This window comes from Lissotriton helveticus, chromosome 5_1, assembly GCF_964261635.1.
Source record: "Lissotriton helveticus chromosome 5_1, aLisHel1.1, whole genome shotgun sequence".
Classification (NCBI taxonomy): Eukaryota; Metazoa; Chordata; class Amphibia; order Caudata; family Salamandridae; genus Lissotriton; species Lissotriton helveticus.
Genome location: NC_136065.1, coordinates 1532718454 through 1532737942, shown reverse-complemented (window position 1 = coordinate 1532737942; position 19489 = coordinate 1532718454). Strand labels below are relative to the sequence as shown.

The window sequence follows — 19489 nt, the reverse complement described above, 5'->3', positions numbered from 1 at the left end:
CTGTAGACGCACAAGTGTGATGGCATGTACACACGTGCAACTACAAATATGATGCAGGTGCCATTTTTGCTATCTACCGATCAGAGATGTAACAACATAAATGCCACCTGCATCATTTTTGTAGAGGGTAAATAAAAAAAAAGAAGTAGAAGTATTACGAAAGCACTTTAATTAAAGGAGGAGGAGCTGGGAGCAATTTTCTACTTGGCCAAAGCCTCACCCCACTTCAAAAACAAAATTGTAAAAAAAAAATGCTGTGTCATGGGGGCAACGGAAGAGCATGTGGGCGAGGAAGGGTCAAAGTAGCACAGGAAGGGAGAGCAAAAGAGTGCAGGTGTAGAAGCACACAAGCAGAAAGCAACACAGAGCTGGGGGGAAACAGGGAGTTTGTCAGGGGGAGAAGCACACGAGTGAGAGCTTGCAATACACGGAAGACCGCAACAAGGATTCCATGCAGTGGGTAATTGGCAGGTGTGAGAAGTACATGAGAGAGGGAGCTGGAAAACACATGATAGCTCATGGAATGACTAAGCAAAAAGAAACACACACTAGCAAAGCCAGCAGGTCTCGTCTAACTAATGCAAGTGTTTCGCTATTGGCTTTGCCGATGTTTGTCTGTAATGTATTGTTTAATCCCTTCGCTGCTTCTGCCGGCCAACGGCCATCGTGCTCACTACCTCCGTAGTGCTGTGCAAGTCCGTTGGCCGACGTGGCCCTGTCCACCTAATTAAACCACTGCACTGTGGCAGAATTCACGCCGCAGTTAAGCAGTTAAAAAAACCATTTCAAAATATTGGAGGAAAAACATACACATATCTTATGGTATCTCAAACTAGTTACTGAATTTAACATCTTCACTCTTTAATGGCATAGTTTATTTTTCGAATACGTTTCACTCAGTAAACTCTGAATAGAATTAAAAAAGAATAAGGAACTGTCTGAATGTAAACAGTAATGCTTACCAATGTCTAATTCACTTTCCACAGGATTCAGCCATTTGATCTTCTGCAGTAGCAGAGGGAGCAGATTTATGGGCCTCTATGAGAAATGTGGGTGGGGGTGGTGGAGCACTCCAATCTTTTAACTTATTCTTCAATATATTGATTTCTCAAATTAGTTGAGCGTGTTACAGTGGTGGACATGGTGTCTTGACATGCCTATCGTAAATATCAGTTTAATTCATATTATCAAACTTGACCACTGTGCACTGTGGCTAAATGCTACTGCATAATGTTATCCATTGTAAATAAGTCAATTTACAATAACCTCTTGTTTTCAACACAATATACAACAGTAATGTCATACAGAAACAACATTAATGAAAGAGAAATATTTGATTAAAAGTAACATTATTTATTCTGTTGGTAACACAGAAAATTCTTGAAATCCAGATGATATTCAAAATATTCAAATTCCATTTTCATGCCCAATGCATTTCGGGCCACTTGGCCCTTCTTCAGGGACTTGAATCTAAAAAGCATGAAGACGTAATCTATTTACAAACACGAACAATGTGCAGAGTACTGTTAGCATCTTCAAAGAGTTATCGAATATCTCATGCTTTTGTGCCAAACTACTGTCTTACAATACCGTCCAAAAGGTGGAAAAAGTAGAGGAAAAGGAAAATTAACAGACAACTAAATAAAAGGAAAGAAAAGACACAACACCTCAATCCCAGGTACACCCTGTTTAGAAAACAATGTATCCCAAATGGTATCACGTGATCATGCCACTGGTACTAAACATCGGGGTACCAACTTACTGCAAGAGTCTCCGAAATCCGTTAGCTGAAAGTGATAGTGTAAAAAAATGAAGGTTACTGGAACACGCTCATAAAACCACTACTGGTAATCGGTTTACCACGAAGCTTACTAACCTGAAATGAGTCGAGAAGTGCTCTCTCTCATTAGCCATCCCAAACTGGTCTCTGAAACATGTAAAAGATGCTATTTAGCTACCTGGCTGCCCGATTCCATACCAGCTGTACTCTAACCTCTTAAACCAAACCATTCACCTACCGATCTCCTCACCTTTTACCTTTTACCGAAGCGGGAAAGTCACTGAACCTTCTCTTTCTCTCACCACAATCAAAAAGCGAAATTCTACCAGCTGATACTACGTACGTCCATGAGAAGTGTCATGCTATGTACATCTTCTTCCTCGGATTCCAGCTGAGTGAGAGATTGTGCCACAGCTTTTGCTTTGATGCAATATGTGGCATACAGGACACAAAAGCAAAAACAACCCTGAATGTGTGCTCTTCAGCCATACCCTAGCAAACTTAACCCTGTTGCAGTGCTTTTACATGCAAGCTGTGAGTGGTGGGTAGTAGCACGGAGGCAGGTATTTGGGAGGGGGAAGCAGTGCAAGAGGGAGAGAGCTAGACAACACATTTTGTCTCATGAAGTGCTACATAATAAAGTAAAGTGTGGTGACCTAAAAGTGAGCAGTAGAAGAATACCAGTCATCCAATCAAAAGGATTGCAAAGCGGCTTTGCTCCAGGGGATGGACAAACATAAGAAGAGGAAAGAAGGTCTTCAAGTAAGAAGCAAGCAAATGAGAGTAACAATAAGGCCAACCCATGGTAACCAATGGGTGGGCTTTAAGAACACACTTTGTTTGTTATCAACCAGACATCTTGCTCTGCCTGGTCGGCGAGGCCTAAAAGGTAGTTCCCATAAAGTCAGCAATGGGAGGATAGAAGCAAGTCAGTGTGAGAGATGGTAAAGAGACTATGCTCCAGTGGAGAGACACACTCAAGATAGACAAGCTGGGACAAGGAAAGTATTAAATAAGAAGCAATCATATGAGAGCAACAAAAATGTCACCCAATGGTAAGCAATCGAAAGTCGGTTCTTGGTAAACCTGCAGTAGGTCTTTTCCAACCAGACAGTATTTGGTGTCTGATAGGATGGACAATCATAGAATGTAATTAAAGAGAGGACATGAGCAGCCTTGCTCTTTTATTTCATGAATAACGGTACAAGCAGTTGTGCTCACCTTACTGGTATTCGGCTGCATAGCTCGCACCACCTCATATGTGCCAAGCCACCATGCCGATCCCAGAATATCACTGTTGTAGGAGCTCATTAGGGTCTTGGGTTCAGATACCGATATAACACAATAGTTATTACAATTAATGTGGAGGAATGTCCAGCCATCTGCATTTCTTTGGAAATTATTAAGTCTTTAATATCACTGTACAAAAGTATAGCAGTGAACATAGACCCCTAAAGAGCTATGGTCCCGAAATATGCGAATTTTTATTCTGTGGGCCAAACTGCAACTTAATATAGGACTATGGGTTTGGGTTTCTGTCAAGTTCTCAGTAGACATAGGACTTTGGGGTGACTACTGTTTTGTTGCTTACAAGTCTCCCGTAGTCGAGGGTTCAAATGAAACAAGCATTGGCATAGCCAATAGGTCTCGCCTTTGGGACCTTATAAGTGTTTAGCCATGCAACAGTTGATGTTGTTGCAGCAAGGATATTGTGCTGCATAACTAAATACTTATAAGTTCCCAAAGGCAAGACCTATTGTCTATGCCAATGCTTGTTTATTTTATTACCCGCTTCTCGTTAACTCATGCCCCATGAAGCCGATCAATACACAATGTTGTTTTAAACTTTAATAGGTCACACAAAACAGTTGAAAGTTCCCTTAGAATCCAAAACTCCTTAAGATGGCAGTGGGTATAGAGACAAAGTTAGAGGTAGAGCTAGACACAAGTGTTACAGAGCTTTAGATAGATAATAGACTATACTGATAATCAAATAGACAGAAAGTTCACTTTCCCAGAGGGCCCCTTGGAAAGTGGGGGCCCTGGGCAATTGCCTACTTTGTCCATGCCTTAAACCGCCTCTGGGGTGCTGGATGAAAGAAGGAATCAGGAATAGGTATGTCTTGGTATTCAGCAGCAGTATTCAGCTCTGGAGGTGGGCCCCTAAGAAAACCTTTAGGCACTTGCTCATTTTAATTTTTTAATATAAATTATGGGCTGCACTAGGCCTAGAGCAACTGCACCTGCGGCCCTTATGAGAGGAATTGTTGTGAGGCAATTTTCTTCAGTCCACACTACTTTCTATGAGACAACCTGAAGGCTCAGAAAACATGATGGGGCTCCACCAGTTCTTGTATCCGTGCCCAGGAAGTGTTCCAGGATCATTCTCGAACAGCGCCTGCAGGACATCTGAAAACTGGCCATTATGGGTGTACCTGGGATTTGGACGAACTAATGTTTTCTAACACAGAGTCTCCTTCCAATGGAGACAAATACCTTTCAGGTCAGCTTACCAGATTATTGGGGAACGCGCCCAGGTATGTTCCTGAAACATTTTAAACTCCAGTGTAGATGGTTCCAGAACAAATCCAGCGCTCTCTCTTCTCTGCAGTGTAGAACCTAGCATAAAGGTCGTTCTTCGACCACTGTACCCCTACTAAAGAGGAGCTAGCCAGGCAGGCTAAGCATAAGCCATAGGCCTTTGCGATAGCACAGCGGGCTCGCTGCTGATATGAACACGGAAGGTCAGAGCTGGCAGGGCTAGTTCAGCATTTCATCCAGGCGAGGTTGTCTAGCGCCTAGCAATTCTTCCGCTTGTAGAGCGTCCCACAGAAGCTGTCTTGACGTTAATATTACCAGCAGTAACAACTGCAGTTATCGTAGTAGTAATAATAAGAATGGTGGTAAAGATGGTAATGTTCTTGCTGTCAGTAGTGTGACTGACAGTTGAATCATGGTGTGCACACGTCAGTTTCCTCGGGCTTTTTGACCAGTCAGTGGACAGAAAGTGCAGATATCGGTGATTTGTGCGTGTTTTTGCCCATTTTATCCCGGGTGAGGCCTCTCTACTGGCAGTGTAGAGTGCAGGGGCAGTGAGACAGCTCACTCTTCTAAAATAAACTTCCCACCCTTTGTTTAAACGCTCAGAGACAGTTCCTGCAGCTGAGGAAGCTGATTTATTTCAATCAGTCAACACATACACTGCAAAAGAAGTGTATATAAACAACAGGTTGGGACACTCTATAACTCAGAACAAATCGCGACTTTTGCACTATGGGGCGTTTCAAACTGTGATGGGCGTGCTCTCATTTAGGTTTGGAAAGTAAGTGTGCATCTATAAGGTGAGTGCCGTCTTCACCTGAGGTGGGTACTGGGTCTATTCGAAATACTGTCTCCAAAGTACAGTTTTACCAAGGGGTTGAGAAACAACACCTTTTGCAATATAGATGTTGAATAATAGCGGCACAAAACAGCTGCAGTCACGATAGAGTGTTGGGTAATTGTGAGCACAGTCCACTGCTTGTCAGGAAGTTGTACATCCTCCAAGCACGAGTTCAACAAGCAATGAGCATGCGCGAAAGTGAAAGTAATGGCCAGCAATGCGGAGGAAGAGATAAGAAAGGCAGATGGCGGCAGTGCACGTGCACGCGAGCATGCACGCAAGCTTGAGGCCAGAAAAAGCTTGTGGGTAGCACTTTGAAAAACCCCTTACTAAAAGTTGAGCAAGCAACGCATGCGCTGCTCTAGGCTCGACCTAAAAATTGCTAGCACAGCAGTCCCAGTGTCTCTTTTGTTCAAAGTGCCATCTTAAGTTAACATCCTGGAAAAAGACTAGTCATTTCCCCAGCATGAACCATGCAAAGCCCATGAGAGGCCAGCAGTTTTTCACAATCAGTCTGTCTGGGTTATATTTACCAATGATCCACCAGTGGCCCAACACCTCTTTTGGCTCAGAGAAAGGTGGTGCGGCTGCCAGGTGTACTTCAGGGTCCATTTGTTCAAATCTAACTGGTGGTAGATTCCTTTTTTCTTGTGCCCTGAGGATACTGGATTTTTACGCACCACAACGATTCTGTAAATAAATTAATATAACATGTTAAAAAAATATGCTACTGAGAGTCAAACTATTTCAGTGTAGCAGGCGTCTGGAGGTTCTGATAGGTCATATGGAATCATATGGTCTACTTAGAAAGGGAAACTTCCTTTACAACGCAACTTTTACCACGCAGTGCCTTTACGACGCAACTTTTACAACGCAAACCATTACAACGCATTGCGCTGGGGGGCGCTCTAGGATAGGGAATAGGTTTAATTTACTATCCAACACCTTCCCTACTATCCACGGGGACTGGAGTTGGAATAGTAAATTAAACTATTCACTATCCAGCGCCCAAAAGCACTATGCGTTGTAAAGGCATGCGTTGTAAAAACAGCGTTGTAAAGGCATGCGATGTAAAAGCATGCGTTGTAATGTCATACATCTACTTAGAAAACTTATCAGCCACATATCTATCGCTTTAAAAAAAGTTTTAATAACTTTACATGTGTGGATCCCCAGGGGATTATAACTTCTTTTTAGGACGTATTTTAGGCAGTCGTGGAAGCAGGTTTTAGTACCCAAGGAGGCAAAAGACTCATCTGGGGCACCAGTCACGATAATTTCTCTATTTTGACAAATTGAGCAAAAATATGTATGTTATATGTTTGAATGCCAAGGTGACACTACAGGACAACATAACGTTACTCTATATTTTTTGTGTTAAAGTTTTATTTTGGTGGTGTTAGATTGAAAAATGTGTATTCTTTGAAAATGCAGTTAACAATGGCCATCGATTGGGATTAGATAGTGTTATGTTTTTTTTGGTGCTTTTCCTGAACAAATTATTGATACAACAATGGAGAGGGCCAGTGGATTTATGCTATTCTGTGATTGCTGTGTTTACTGCATAGTTATGTATTTACCATATTTACCCCATAATATGCAATACAATATTAATAATTTGTAAATTTCACAAAAATGTTATTTCAATTTCAAAGGATGAGAACAATACTGCCAGAGAATGTACCAACTAATTCAATTTTTCGCTGAATAGTTTAGATAAACTTGCCACATAATTCGTCCTCTCGTTGGCGCATAGTCCATGAGACCTGACTACAGCTGTGGGCTGTCATTATCCACTTTTTTAAATATATATATATATATATATTATATAATACAGGCTCCAAAGTTTTCTCTCCTTTCTGAGAAATACACACAGCACTCGCGGGAACAGTAGCCAAAAAGTGGGTTTATTTACGCCTTAGACAGACGCGTTTCGGGAGAAACTCCCTTTTTTCGTGTCAAGGTTTTTGACACGGAAGAAGGGAGTTTCTCCTGAAACGCGTCTGTCTAAGGCGTTAATAAACCCACTTTTTGGCTACTGTTCCCGCGAGTGCTGTGTGTATTTCTCAGAAAGGATAGAAAACTTTGGAGCCTGTATTTATTTCACGGATACGCCACCGTGGAACGGCACCCGTTCGTTGCAGTGACTCGTTTTCGGCGTATCTTGGAGCGTTGATATATTATATAATGTATACATTTTTAAATCTCCCTCTTTCTAGTTTCAAAATGTTGGCAGGTATGATATTTGCACATGCATAGAGTGTAATACGCTCTGATTTTTTTTCTGTGCTTCCTCCTGGCCCAGTTCCTTGGAGAGGTCTGAGGTGTAGTAAGTGTTTATGATTCTGTTGCAAGCAAGGGAGATGTGCTTTTCATCCACTGGTTAGTATGCAAATGACAGCCAGAGCGTGGGCACATTTGGCACCTAACACACCTGGATCCTGGTGCCACCGCACCTGCTTCACTATTGATAGCCACGCCACTGGAGGAGCTCCATTCGGTTCTCTGTCCACTAAGGATCTCCTGGACTGCATCTAAAGTTCCTTCCTCCTGGGAGTGAAATCAGCAGGATGCCCAGTCTAAGCTGCTGCAGTCACAGGCTGTCTGTTCAGTTCCCCACAAATTAACCCTTACCAAGGCCCCATTCAAGCAAGTCTAGCAGCATGAATTGTAATGAATTTTACTTTAAAAGGAACACAATTCATTTGTAAAACCAGTCTCCCGATGCCTCTGGTGGATTTGTGTGGCTGTTTGAACGAATCAAATGCTTGCATGCCAAATGTAAGCATATCTTATTATTCTGATGTTACGGGAACCAGTCAAGGGGCACCTCGGAAACAACAAAGCGAGTCACAGGGGTAAATGCCCCTCCCCCCCCCCCCAAAAAATGAGGTCTGCAATAAGTTTTAGGCCTCCAGAGGAAAGGGAACTTGGAGCTACCAATGACCTCAAAACGTCTCAAAGTCCTAGATTCAGGACTCCAGGCACCTTTCCAGCCCCCAGGGAGCAGGACAGGTCATCCCTAACCACAGCCCAGCAGAGCAATTACTGGGTAAAGGGTTCTTAGGGCGAGGGAGGGAGCGACACACTGCTCTTTCATTGGTGCAAAGATAGGCCTGCCAGTATTGCAAGGCAAGTAAAGGTCAATTGCTTCCTACTGTGCTAGGCACGTGTCCAGGAAATACTTTGCTTCTGAGGGAGTTGGACAAGAGCCAATCTCTAATGAGCTGGAGAGCTTCATTTGAAAATATTTGCAGAAGTGAATCAAGGGTCAAACCAGATTTACTGATATTCCCCAGACCGGCACCATGACAAACCAGTGTGCACTGGATAAGAAATTATCCAATAAGTCATACAGTTGGACGAAAGCTCCTTGAGGAAACAGGCTGGGGCGGCATGCCACTGTGAATCCAGGGATGCTTTAAGGCATGGTCAAAGTGGGCAAATGCCCAGGGCACTCACCTTCCAAGGGGGGCCCTAGAAAACTGAACATTCTATTTGACCTCTGTCTACTATGTCCATTTCACTACATAAACCATTCTCCTCTCTCTGTCTCCCTGTACCTCTTGCTCTGTTTCTCTCTAACCATTGTCACCTTAAGGATTTTTATAGTCTAGGACAAGACGTATTTCAATTATTTTGGTTTTAAAAGTTGTATGCAAAATGTGCTGTGGTGTGGGATTATGTGTACTTAAATTAGCAGAAAATGCACAATAAATGTCCACGTTGTTCCAAACGGGCCCCAAACATGTTTTGAGGGTGACCCCCCGAAACCTTTCAGGTGACATTGTGTGAATAAATGGGCTGTTCCGGAGTCCAGAAGGAACAAGCACAACCACGGCCATTTATGTGACACAAAGAGGAGTGGTAATCCTGCTATGAAAGGGCATAGCACAAATGCCTCTTGCCAGGAATATCCAAGAGTGGAGTCTCCATAGACCTCTCCCAAAGAGACACAGGAAAAAGACTGTCACTCCTTACTTACTAGCGGGCTACTCCCTAGGAAGATAAAAGAAAGAGCAACTCTGCCTATTACTGTAGCATTGGCACATCGGTGATGTAATTTCAGAGAACTCCTGATGAAAAGGTCAGAGAGGGAACTCAAACGAGTGACAAAAAGTCTCAGGCTGGGATAGAACATTTTGGACTTTTGCCCTTTCAGGGCTTTTAGAGACTGTTCCTCTAGCCTTCCAACATTTGTTGATTGCCATGCGTATGTGAACCACCGTTTCGACCAGGCCAGAAGGGCGGGTCTGGTGGCTCAGTGGAGCAATTCATCCACTGCAGGGACCAGTGTTCAACCTCATGGTCACAGGTTAAAATCCCAGCGGGTCCACTCCGCCTTTCATCCATCTGAGGTTGATAAAATGAGTAGCATTTAGTTGGGTAACAAAAAAAATCTGTTATTCAGCGCCAAGATGAATGTGCGCTTTACAGATACACATGTTATGTTATGTTCAAAATCCACCAGACTCTGGTGGCCTGTCAGTCTAAACATTTGGCAGGGATTGGGGCCATCAGTCAAATTTCAAGATTCCAGACTTACAGAAAAGTTGGTGTCTCCGATTGAGCTGGGGTCTTTTACCACATCAGGCTCTCCTGCCCACACTTACCTTCTGTCATAGGCACTGGGCTGTAGGGGCACCTCTTGGTTTACCTATTGCCAGCTGCGGCCCGTGCAGGTAAGAGTGGTGGTGCCGTGGGGCCGTATTGGTGGGAAGAGGGATTTGACAGACGACCACGAGGGAAATTAAATAAATAATTAATGTTCCCTCTTCATCATCTGTCAAAATTCCCCCCCTCACCCTCTCCCTCCCCCACCAAGCCCCACCACTCTTACCTGCACGGGTCGCTGCTGCCTATAGCCACCAAATTTTGTCCCTGATAGAATGGTAAAATGCATCTAAAGTGCTGATTACAACCACCATGGGCAAAGCATGCATGTGCAGAAATGTGCAACCACTCTGGGAGACTGTCCCTTGGTGTCTGAATATAAGTTTTCTGCACTGCTCTTTTTCATGAAGCACACCCACTTTTGTGAGTATATATAACCTGCGGCCCCATTGAACTGTACACGGTGGGCCAGAGCACATTTCTTGTCACCTTTTTATCTGATCCTTCTTTTGTAGCTCTCTTCTGGACATTCCAAATGATGACAAGATTTCCCATACTAAAAAAGCCTTTCCTAGATCCTGAAGACCTTTGGGACATTTGTCTCATTATAAGTTTGTCCTTTCCAGGCCAGGGGGCCGAGAAACACAAGTCTGACCTGCCGGGGTCCCACTTCTCCTCACACAATCGTCTCTGCATGCATCAGGTAGGCTCTCACTCTGCCCAGACATCCTTGGGCTGGGAGGGCAGAATCTTCAGGCGTCTCACCTGCTTCCATCCCTCCCAGCCTCACCATGAGCTCGTATTATTTACCTTGGCGGGGGCTGGGCGCTGAGGGTCCGTGCCGGAGAGTGCCTCGTCCTTTTTTGGCAGATACATCACACGCTGTGCAGAGTTGAGCCTCTTGGTGGGAGTCAGTGACCGTTGTGGTGCCTCAGGCTCGAGTTCTCCCGCGTTATGATATTTAATATTTATATGCACCCTCTGGGAACACGGAGTCTGGAGACTGCCTCTCCCTCCAGCAGTGGACCAATGACATGTAATCAGGCTGTGGAGACACAAAGGGACAAAGGGCTGTACCCTCTTAAAACGTAGTCCATCGTAATTAGTTCCTCTTCTTTTGTTCTTCTTTTAATTCCCTTTCGACTCAGTATCAACGTTCTTCTCCCTCTACACCAGATATTCACCTTACTTTGGTTCTCCCCCTCATTCCCTAGGCTTTCCTCTCAACACTAAGCTTTATTTGGTGGTGCGGGTGTGTGTAAATGAGTTCGGTCGTCTCATCTTCAACTGGGATTGATTCACGAAATAAATACTATTATTTCTGCTTCTGTCCTTCACGTTGCTCTCTGAGGTTGCGTCACATGCAGGGTGGATGGGGTTAGTGTATATTTCGTGGCTCTTCCCGGTTCTACTCTTGCACCCCTGAGATTAGCTTTGTAACAGCGGTGCAGAGGGTGGTGATGGCAGGCATTTTGGTCCATGGACCCGTAACAGTATTTATTTGCACATTCTTTCGCAGTTGAAGGTGGCATGTGTTACTCTTATTTTATTTATTTGTATTTCGTTTGTTGTTTTTGTGATGAATTTGAGCTAGTAAAGAATGCCGAAGAACACCTGTTTAACACAGGATGGGAAGGAAAGAAACAGGAAAGGACAACATATCGGACATAAAACTTATAACAATTCTGGACCAGCGCTTACTTTGAAAGGTATGTCTTTCTGGAATTTGTTGTTTTTATGGGTCAAGAGAAGTGGCAAAGGAAGTGGATTCTAAAGGTAGGCACCTTGGGAGCAGAGAGACCATTTTCCAAACTATATCTGGATTGCAGTGGACTAAGACCGTCTTGGAAATCCAGCCTACCCTTCTGGGTGAGGACCAGGAGTAAAGAGTTTGAAGAGGATCATTACCCTACGGCCTTGTATGGAAAACGCCATGTGTGGACAAAGGAGAGAGCCTTAAAAGCGATCCTTTGTTGGGTAGGAAACCAATGGAGAGACTTTAAGGCTGGTGTGATGGGGCCAGGAGTAGTATCATGAAGGATTTTAATACATTGCAATGCATCCTGCTCAACATACACTGCCTATCAGAGAATAAACCGGAGGGACATATTTCTTAATATTCTGTGAATCATTTTCAACTCAACGTACTTGCCTTTACATGGTTATAAGCTTATGAAATTAAAATGGCAAGCGAAGCACCAGGTTGTCACGCACACTCGTGATTTCTTAATTTCTTGAAACTTGAAACATTGCTGTCATTACAAGTTGAGCACTGGCTAGTAGGCCTTTAGACATTCTACAAGATCGTGCTAAGTGACACAAAATGGAAACGGAAAGAAAATGAATTCTACATTGTTTTCTGTGCACCGCCAGTGCAGAACGGGTCTGTGCACTTCTTTTTGGCATCCTGAGTGCATACATTAAATATACATTTCTCCACGTTATTGCATGTTCTGGTAACACCAGAGCTTAGAAACACAAGACAGTAATTGCTTCCCTATGTTTTTGAGATTTTCTGTCTGAAAAACATGTATTGACTCGAAGACTTTCCAAGTTAATGTGTGCACTCAAGACACCAAAAAGAATCACACAGGCAACGTCTGCACTGGACGGCACAGACAGCGGTATCATGGTACTGCCTCAGATCTTCCCTGGTTGAGAATGAATTTAGCAGCAAAGGGTTGTACTCTTTGGAGTTTCCTCGATGCTTTTGTAAGGAGGCCTCTGTACACTGCATTGCAGCAGTCGGTGTGTCACAGAGCCACAGTACTGACGCGGGCAGTCACGGGTCTGCAGTATGCGGAGAGTCACACAGATATTCATGGTCATGCTGATAACCTATGTGGTAAAGGTAATTCAAAGTCAACCATAACCTACAATTTCCATGATCCAAAAATATCTTTCAAACTATGAAAACACTGACTGGTATTTGCCAGTTTTGACTTATACTACCACATGTGTTTATTTGAAAGCCAATCAACACTTAGTGGCCTTTTGTTACAAAATTACTGATGGTATAGGCTAATCATGTTTTTGTAATTCCCTCTGAAAAGTGTGAATTCCATGCACCGAGCACCTGCTGGAGAGGTGAGGTTGTTCTGCAGCCCTATCCCATTGCGCAAGAGTCCGTTAGGCATGGCTGAAGATTGTTGCCTCTGGGCTCTAGCGGACTGTATATGTTTATGTATTCTTTCCCTCCTGTTGTAAAGCGCTCCGATAGCCCCGGGTCTGGTCAGCGCTATAGAAAACTTCTTAAATAAAATAAATAAATAAAAAATACTCTGGGCTTAAGGTTGTGTCTCGTGTCCAGTCCCCACTGGGCTCAACTAAATGTCTGCTCAGTGGTTATTGGAGAATGGCACTAGGCATTGGCAGTGACAAAGAGTCTGTGCATAGATCTCACTTGGCATGATCATAGTCATTGCACAGTGAGTACTTTGATGGAGAGGTTGCAATCAGGAGATGGCTTGAAGCCACGCCCAGTATCCAAAGGGGCCTGCTATTGGGTTTAAGGTCTGGCTAAAAGCCATGCCCGGTTGCCAGGTACTGGGGAAGGAAAGAGTGCCCACATGCACTAAGAACCCGGCAGGGAAAGACTAAAGACAATAGCTGACAAATAGCTGTGATTTAAGCTATACATTAGAACCATGACATCCTTTCAAATGCAGCTTTTATGTGGAATGCGTTTTTATTGCGTATTCACAGACTACAACGTTTTTTCTGTGAATAAATGAAGGTATAACTGAAACATAATACAAGTAATCCATTATGTCTTGGCTTTATGTTTGCTTTGATCTACAATGGTGAAAAAGAGAAATAGAAATGCAGTAAGTTTAATACTATAGTATTCTACGTGATTGTCTATTATTATTAATTATATTTTAATTGTCTGACTAATTTAATGTTTATATGGGCCCCCTGGTGGATATTGAGTGGCATTGCTTTGACATCCTGTCATGCACCGATGATACTCAGATCATTGCCACCCTGTCCCAGAATACGGCTATGGCTGTGCCTCTCTGAGGACTTGTCTGTCTGAGGTGGGCCTCTGGATGGACCTCTATTGCCTGAACTTAAATGCAGGCAAGCCAGAGGTCCTGGTCCTGGGGGGAAGGAGGGGGTCAGACGTCCATCTGGACTCCTGACTAGTGGCCGCCATCCCTTGGTTCCCTTCCTGAGCCAAAGACCGGGGTGAAGAACTTGGTCATTCTGTTTCATGCAAACCTGACATTTGACAGCCAGATCACTTCCTTAGCGGGCAAGTGTTTCGGGATGTTGAAATTGCTAAAAAAGATCATAGGGCTTCGACCGGAGGCTGGGAGTTAAACAGTTATCCAGGCCGCTATCACTTCTTGGTTCGACTACTGTAATGTCTTACATCTAAGAGACTCCCAGACACTGCTGAGGAGACTCCAACGTGTTCAAAACTCTGCTGCTCGCCTGCTACAGAATCTCCCTAGATGCGCCTCAAAGGGCGTGACCCTGCACAAATTGCGTTGACTTCCAGTGGAGAAGCATGTATCCTTCAAAAGCCTGTGTTATTTCTATAGGACCTTCCACAAAGCTGGAGCAAACTATCTATCTCTTTAGCAAACCTTATTTTCCATCTAGGTGTCTGAGATCTGCAGGATCCTCCTTGGCAGAGGTCCCCGTTTTCAAGAAGGCCCGCATTGGGGTCCGTTCATTTAGGGTTCTTGCCTCCAAGCTCTAGAACTCCCGCCCTTTGGATTTTCGACCGTCTAATACAAAGACCTCCTTTTACAAAAATCTTAAAACTTGTCTTTTTAGGTAGTTCTGCCTCTCTCTGTTAGCCCTGTTCACTCTGTTAGCTTCAACTTGGTTAGCACTGGGATGCTTCTGCTGAAGCAGCCATGTGCTTTATAAATTGCTTTATTATTATTTAATAAATAGAAAGTAATGCTAATCTATGGCATCGTTTAAATTGCTAACACCACCAGATTTTTCTGTGCTTTCTTCTGACACCCGCGTACATGGTGAAGCGTTTACTTATCATGTAGATAGATAGATAGATAGATAGATAGAGTGAGGGCGATAGATAGATAGAGTGAGGGCGATAGATAGATAGATAGATATATAGATAGATAGATAGATAGATAGACAGACAGACAGACAGACAGACAGACAGACAGACAGATAGATAGATAGATAGATAGATAGATAGATAGATAGATTACGCATTTAGGTTCTTATATTTAACAAATGTAGTAGCACAAAACACATACTTTCCAGGGAATGATGATGTATGGGAAATAGTTCATGCTTCTACAACACGCTTCTACGTGAATATAGCTTTCTCATCATAATTACATCTCCTATAACCCTCTAGATAGCTTTAATATTGTCAAGGCCACATCTATGAAATGGCAAGTTTATTTAAATTATGCAGCATATTTTGTGGCAGTATTATCTATTTCAGGTGAAATCTGCAAATTATGTGACGAATTATGTGGTAAATTCATATTTATGTCGTAAACATTGCTTGCTGTCACAGAATTTCTTCAGTACCCCGTCGCTCATTGTCCATTATCACTAATTAATTTTGAAAGTATACCTAAACACTCTAATGTAGAACAGTGCCCATCCTGAGGGCTGCTTTAAAGAAATTAGGTTACATGTTATGTATTTTCTCTCGGGGTCGAGGGGAGGGGTGAGTGTAGTGGAATGCAATGATTTAATGCACATTTTAATAATACAGAAGTGGATAACTAAATAATTCACTTCCAGAGAAGAACTTGGAAGCATCTAACTGTTTTTTATTGTTGTTCACTAGAAAATGCTTTAGTGAAGAAATATTTCGCTCATACATTCACATACTTACAAATTAGAGAGTGTGCTGCTGTTTTGTGAAATAGTCAACTAACAGTGGGCCATTGACTGCACTACACATTAATGTTTTTTTAATATTTTATGAAGAGGAAGCTCCTCGTGTAGAAAACAGCAATTCATTTTAGGCACTTTTTTAATATTTTAATTATTGTTACAGGTAATGAAACTGCACATTAATTTTCAAAGGTTCCCATGGTTGAATCGGTAGTTACCATGAATGATGTAATTGTCAGGGATGAAGCAAAGCATCAACAGGAGTGATAGCAGTCCTGTGGATTTCGAGTATTCCGTCTTTTTGCACGACAGTGGTAACTGTCAGGGCAGACTGGAACACAGTGTTATCACTAAGACAAAGACAAGGTCACTATCTAGCAGTGTTATAAGAACACTTAGGATATTACACTGCCCACTAGCGGTGACGTTGGAAAACCTTCCTGCGTTTACGCATTCTGCTGCCGGCACCCACTCATAGGTAAGATGAGGTGTTGTATCACTGATGTTTATCTTCTTAGTGGCGCTATGTCCACCCATGCAAGCCCTGAAATGGGGTGGAGGGGAGGGGTACATTCAAGCATTCCACCCATTAATCATTTTGATTTGCTCAGTGTGATGCTTTAAGTGTGACGGGTATGCCAAGACGTGGGTCCCATGCTCACTGTGTTACAGAACTCAAGATTAATCTTAATGACGAGGCCTCAGTAGGGCAAAGCCAGTTTAAGGTTGTTTGAGTTCTGATTCAGAGGGGTCCTGACCTAGCAATCCATCTGGATTGTTTCTGATGGAGTTAGACCAAGGCTTATTTGCATATGGGCGGTTTCTGTCTGAGGTGGCACAGTGGCAGTAAAACAGAGTAATCACCATTGACTGAGATTAATTCAAACATTGCTCCCATCACATTTTTGTTTTCCTGACATATAAGAACAACATTGGTTGCACCTTTCGTGGTTCACTGACTGCACCATCACAGAGATATTCTCGAATGTCGCTCACTGTGGTCATATAATCTAATGTATTAAAGTAAAATACAAATGCAGAAGAAATAATTTTTTACGTTTGAAGAGTCTTTATCTTATTTTGCAGGATGTGCCCATGTGATTTACATGACAAATCTTCCTATGGCTTGGCTTGGCTTGTGTTTGATTTTTGAGACCAAGCTAGACCTCAGATTTGGCTCTGGCCGAGTTCTTCCTATTGTTTCGTGGCTGTCCCCCCTCTATCTTGTATGCACCCAGTGCTTTGTTCTGCACATTTAGTACATTTTGGTGGTTGCTTCAGAGCACATCTGTACTAGACCAATTGTAAAAGATGCTATGTAGAGAGAAGTGGTGTGAAAGGATTCTCAGCAGAGGTGCTAGTTTCTTCTCCCAGCATGGCACAGTGCAAAAACATGCGTAGAACTAGGACAGTAAAAAATATTCCAGTCACATTGTTTCGGGAGAATGCCAAGATTATTCCACCGTTGTGTGTGCTTGAAGGTCGTTATGCACATAGTTAAGAGTTGTGAAATCGCCTTGGCGTCGAGGTCAACATTTTCTGAAGTATTTTTAGAATGTTTAGTAGGCCTGGTTGAAATAGTTGGATGCAGGCCTGGTGACGCTCTGGAAGCATTCCAGAGAATTCCAATACTACAGATGTTGAACACATCTTCAGTGGCTTACCAGTTTGTGTTGTGTCAGTGAATTTATCCTTGTGGACCACCGGTAGTCAATTATGTTAAGACACCGTTGGCGCCATCTTTTCAAGCGTTTGCACATGAGTTAACTGATATTTTCACCGGAGATTGTGTTTCACAGGGTAGACAACCTGACAGTACTATAATGTAAGGATTTCTCAGTCTAGATAAGGACTGCTCCATACACCTATTGAATGCTTGTGGTTAGAAGTGTATGGTTTAGGTAGGTGTGAGACATCTTTTTGTTTACTTTTTCCTCGTTCCAATCACCTTCCCGATTGCCCCTTGACTTTTGTTAAAGCAATGAAGAAGCTAAAGACAATGTCTGTCGAGCAACATAGAAGTTGGCTGTGGTCCCACCTTTGATTAATAAGTCTCCTACGGTCATAGACCCCAAGTAACTTTTGCAACAAAGCTATTCAACAGCAAAAACACACCCACCAGGATCAAAGATTCATACAAAACAAGAGATATCTCCACCCAGATGTGATTATTGGAATTCCCATTTCTGTGGTGTTTAACATGCTCTCAACAAGTGCTTAACGTCTTTGAGGAAGTCAATGCAGACAGTGTACGGAAGGGTGCAGGGTAGAAGAGTATGTTGCCTGTCATGGGGGGCATTACATGCTGCTCCCGAGGACTGGCTGAGTGTCAGACAGAGGCAGCGAAAGTGTTGTGGGTTGCTGCCCTTACAGTGAAGCAAATGTACTGACTGGAATTTCCAGATTGCAAAATCGTGTCCAATATTCCTGCATCTGGGAAATCCGGCCATGGGAACCCTGGCCCTCCTATTATTGTGCAGAAAAGAATTCCACGTGGGAAGTCTGTGCCACCCTACTTGTAATCTTTGCCTTAGAGCAAATGCATCTTTATGGAAACTGCTCCTAAAATCTTGAACTATATCTGTCAGGTATGTATGTGGCTGCTGCCTAATCTTTCTTGCTGCCTGTAATACTCATGCAGTTTTCTTAGTTTTGTTTATTTAAATCCACTGTATTGCACTGTGGAAAACACCAACATGCAAAACACACTTGTTGGGGGTTTTGGTTGTGCTGCAAAGAAAACCAAAATTAAAAAAATCGGGACTCACTGTTATTTGCAACATGCAGGCAGTAGATTAATACATCTCACACCTCTTAAAGAATGGTGCTTCACTTCCATTTTCTGCAGCTAGCTAAACAGGCCGGTATTTAGCTTGCTCTTTTAAAAAACAAAATATTTGTTTGAAAAAAGCTGATTGTTGTGCTACATGCATCTAAATTACCTTGTAATAACTATGCAAGGAGAAACTTGTAGAATGGTACGGTACTATTCTGAGTTCAGTTCACATTAACCTCTCTGCCTTCTGCCTGATGGTTTATCATGTTGCCAGAAAACTTCAAAGACAACTTTGCATGGTTACAAACTATGTATCCTTTCTCTATGGCGTGGTTGGTAACAGTAACAGTGTAGTTATGGTAAAGGCCACTTTCCATTGAAAAAACATTTTTGTTAATAACTTTGATGCAGTTTGACAAATGTGCACCAAGTTTAGTTACTAGTGCAAATAGCTAAGTATCACCATGTTGAGTTTCGTGTAGATCTGCCCCAGGAGGGATGTTGGACGGCCCTTCATAGGGGAATTCACCCCAAAACTTTTCGCTTTTTATTCCAGTCTTTGCAGACTCTCTCTGCTTGACCTTAGGAATCTGGACACCTTTCCACAGTACTGAAGAGAGAAGGTGTGCACATCCGCATGGCCCGCATTGGGCCGGGTGTGCGTACGCAAGGGGTTAGGTGCCGTACCTCCGTATGTCCTGTAAACAGCTACACCACATACCCAGGGTGGGTACGGCACTGGCTAGTAGTGGGATGTAGCACTGAGTAAGCCACCCAGGGGATAGCATGTCAACTCTGTATCAGGTCTGCAAAGGCAGGCCTGGTTGGCATCACTTTCACCTCAGCCAACTCTGAGTGGGTCGTCCCAAACCGTATGGGCACCCCCCAGGGAAGCCCTGGCAGGTGCTAGGTGTGATGGTGGGTACTTAAGAAATCCCCTCAAATGGGGCTTCACCTGCCTTGGAGTTCAGCTTGTCCCATGGGCTTCACCTGGGGTGTTGCAGACAGGGACATCCTACGGATCTTGGGGGCCCTGGGCCAAACATACTTTGGGGACCCCTGTTTGGAACAGGTACAGCTATTTCATGCACTCTTT

General features: G+C 43.3%; 1 protein-coding gene and 1 long non-coding RNA gene across 3 annotated transcripts in view; one reads left to right on the top strand and one right to left on the bottom strand.

Moving 5' to 3' along the window:
• RASSF5 (Ras association domain family member 5) overlaps positions 1–19489 on the top strand; it is a 353379-nt gene that overhangs the window by 80755 nt on the left and 253135 nt on the right. The window lies entirely within an intron of this gene.
• Positions 1–19489, bottom strand: part of LOC144755537 (uncharacterized) — a 338243-nt gene that overhangs the window by 138869 nt on the left and 179885 nt on the right. Inside the window, exon 3 of the long non-coding RNA XR_013594929.1 lies at positions 5696–5852. This is a non-coding gene — a long non-coding RNA (uncharacterized LOC144755537). The remainder of the gene's footprint in view (positions 1–5695; positions 5853–19489) is intronic.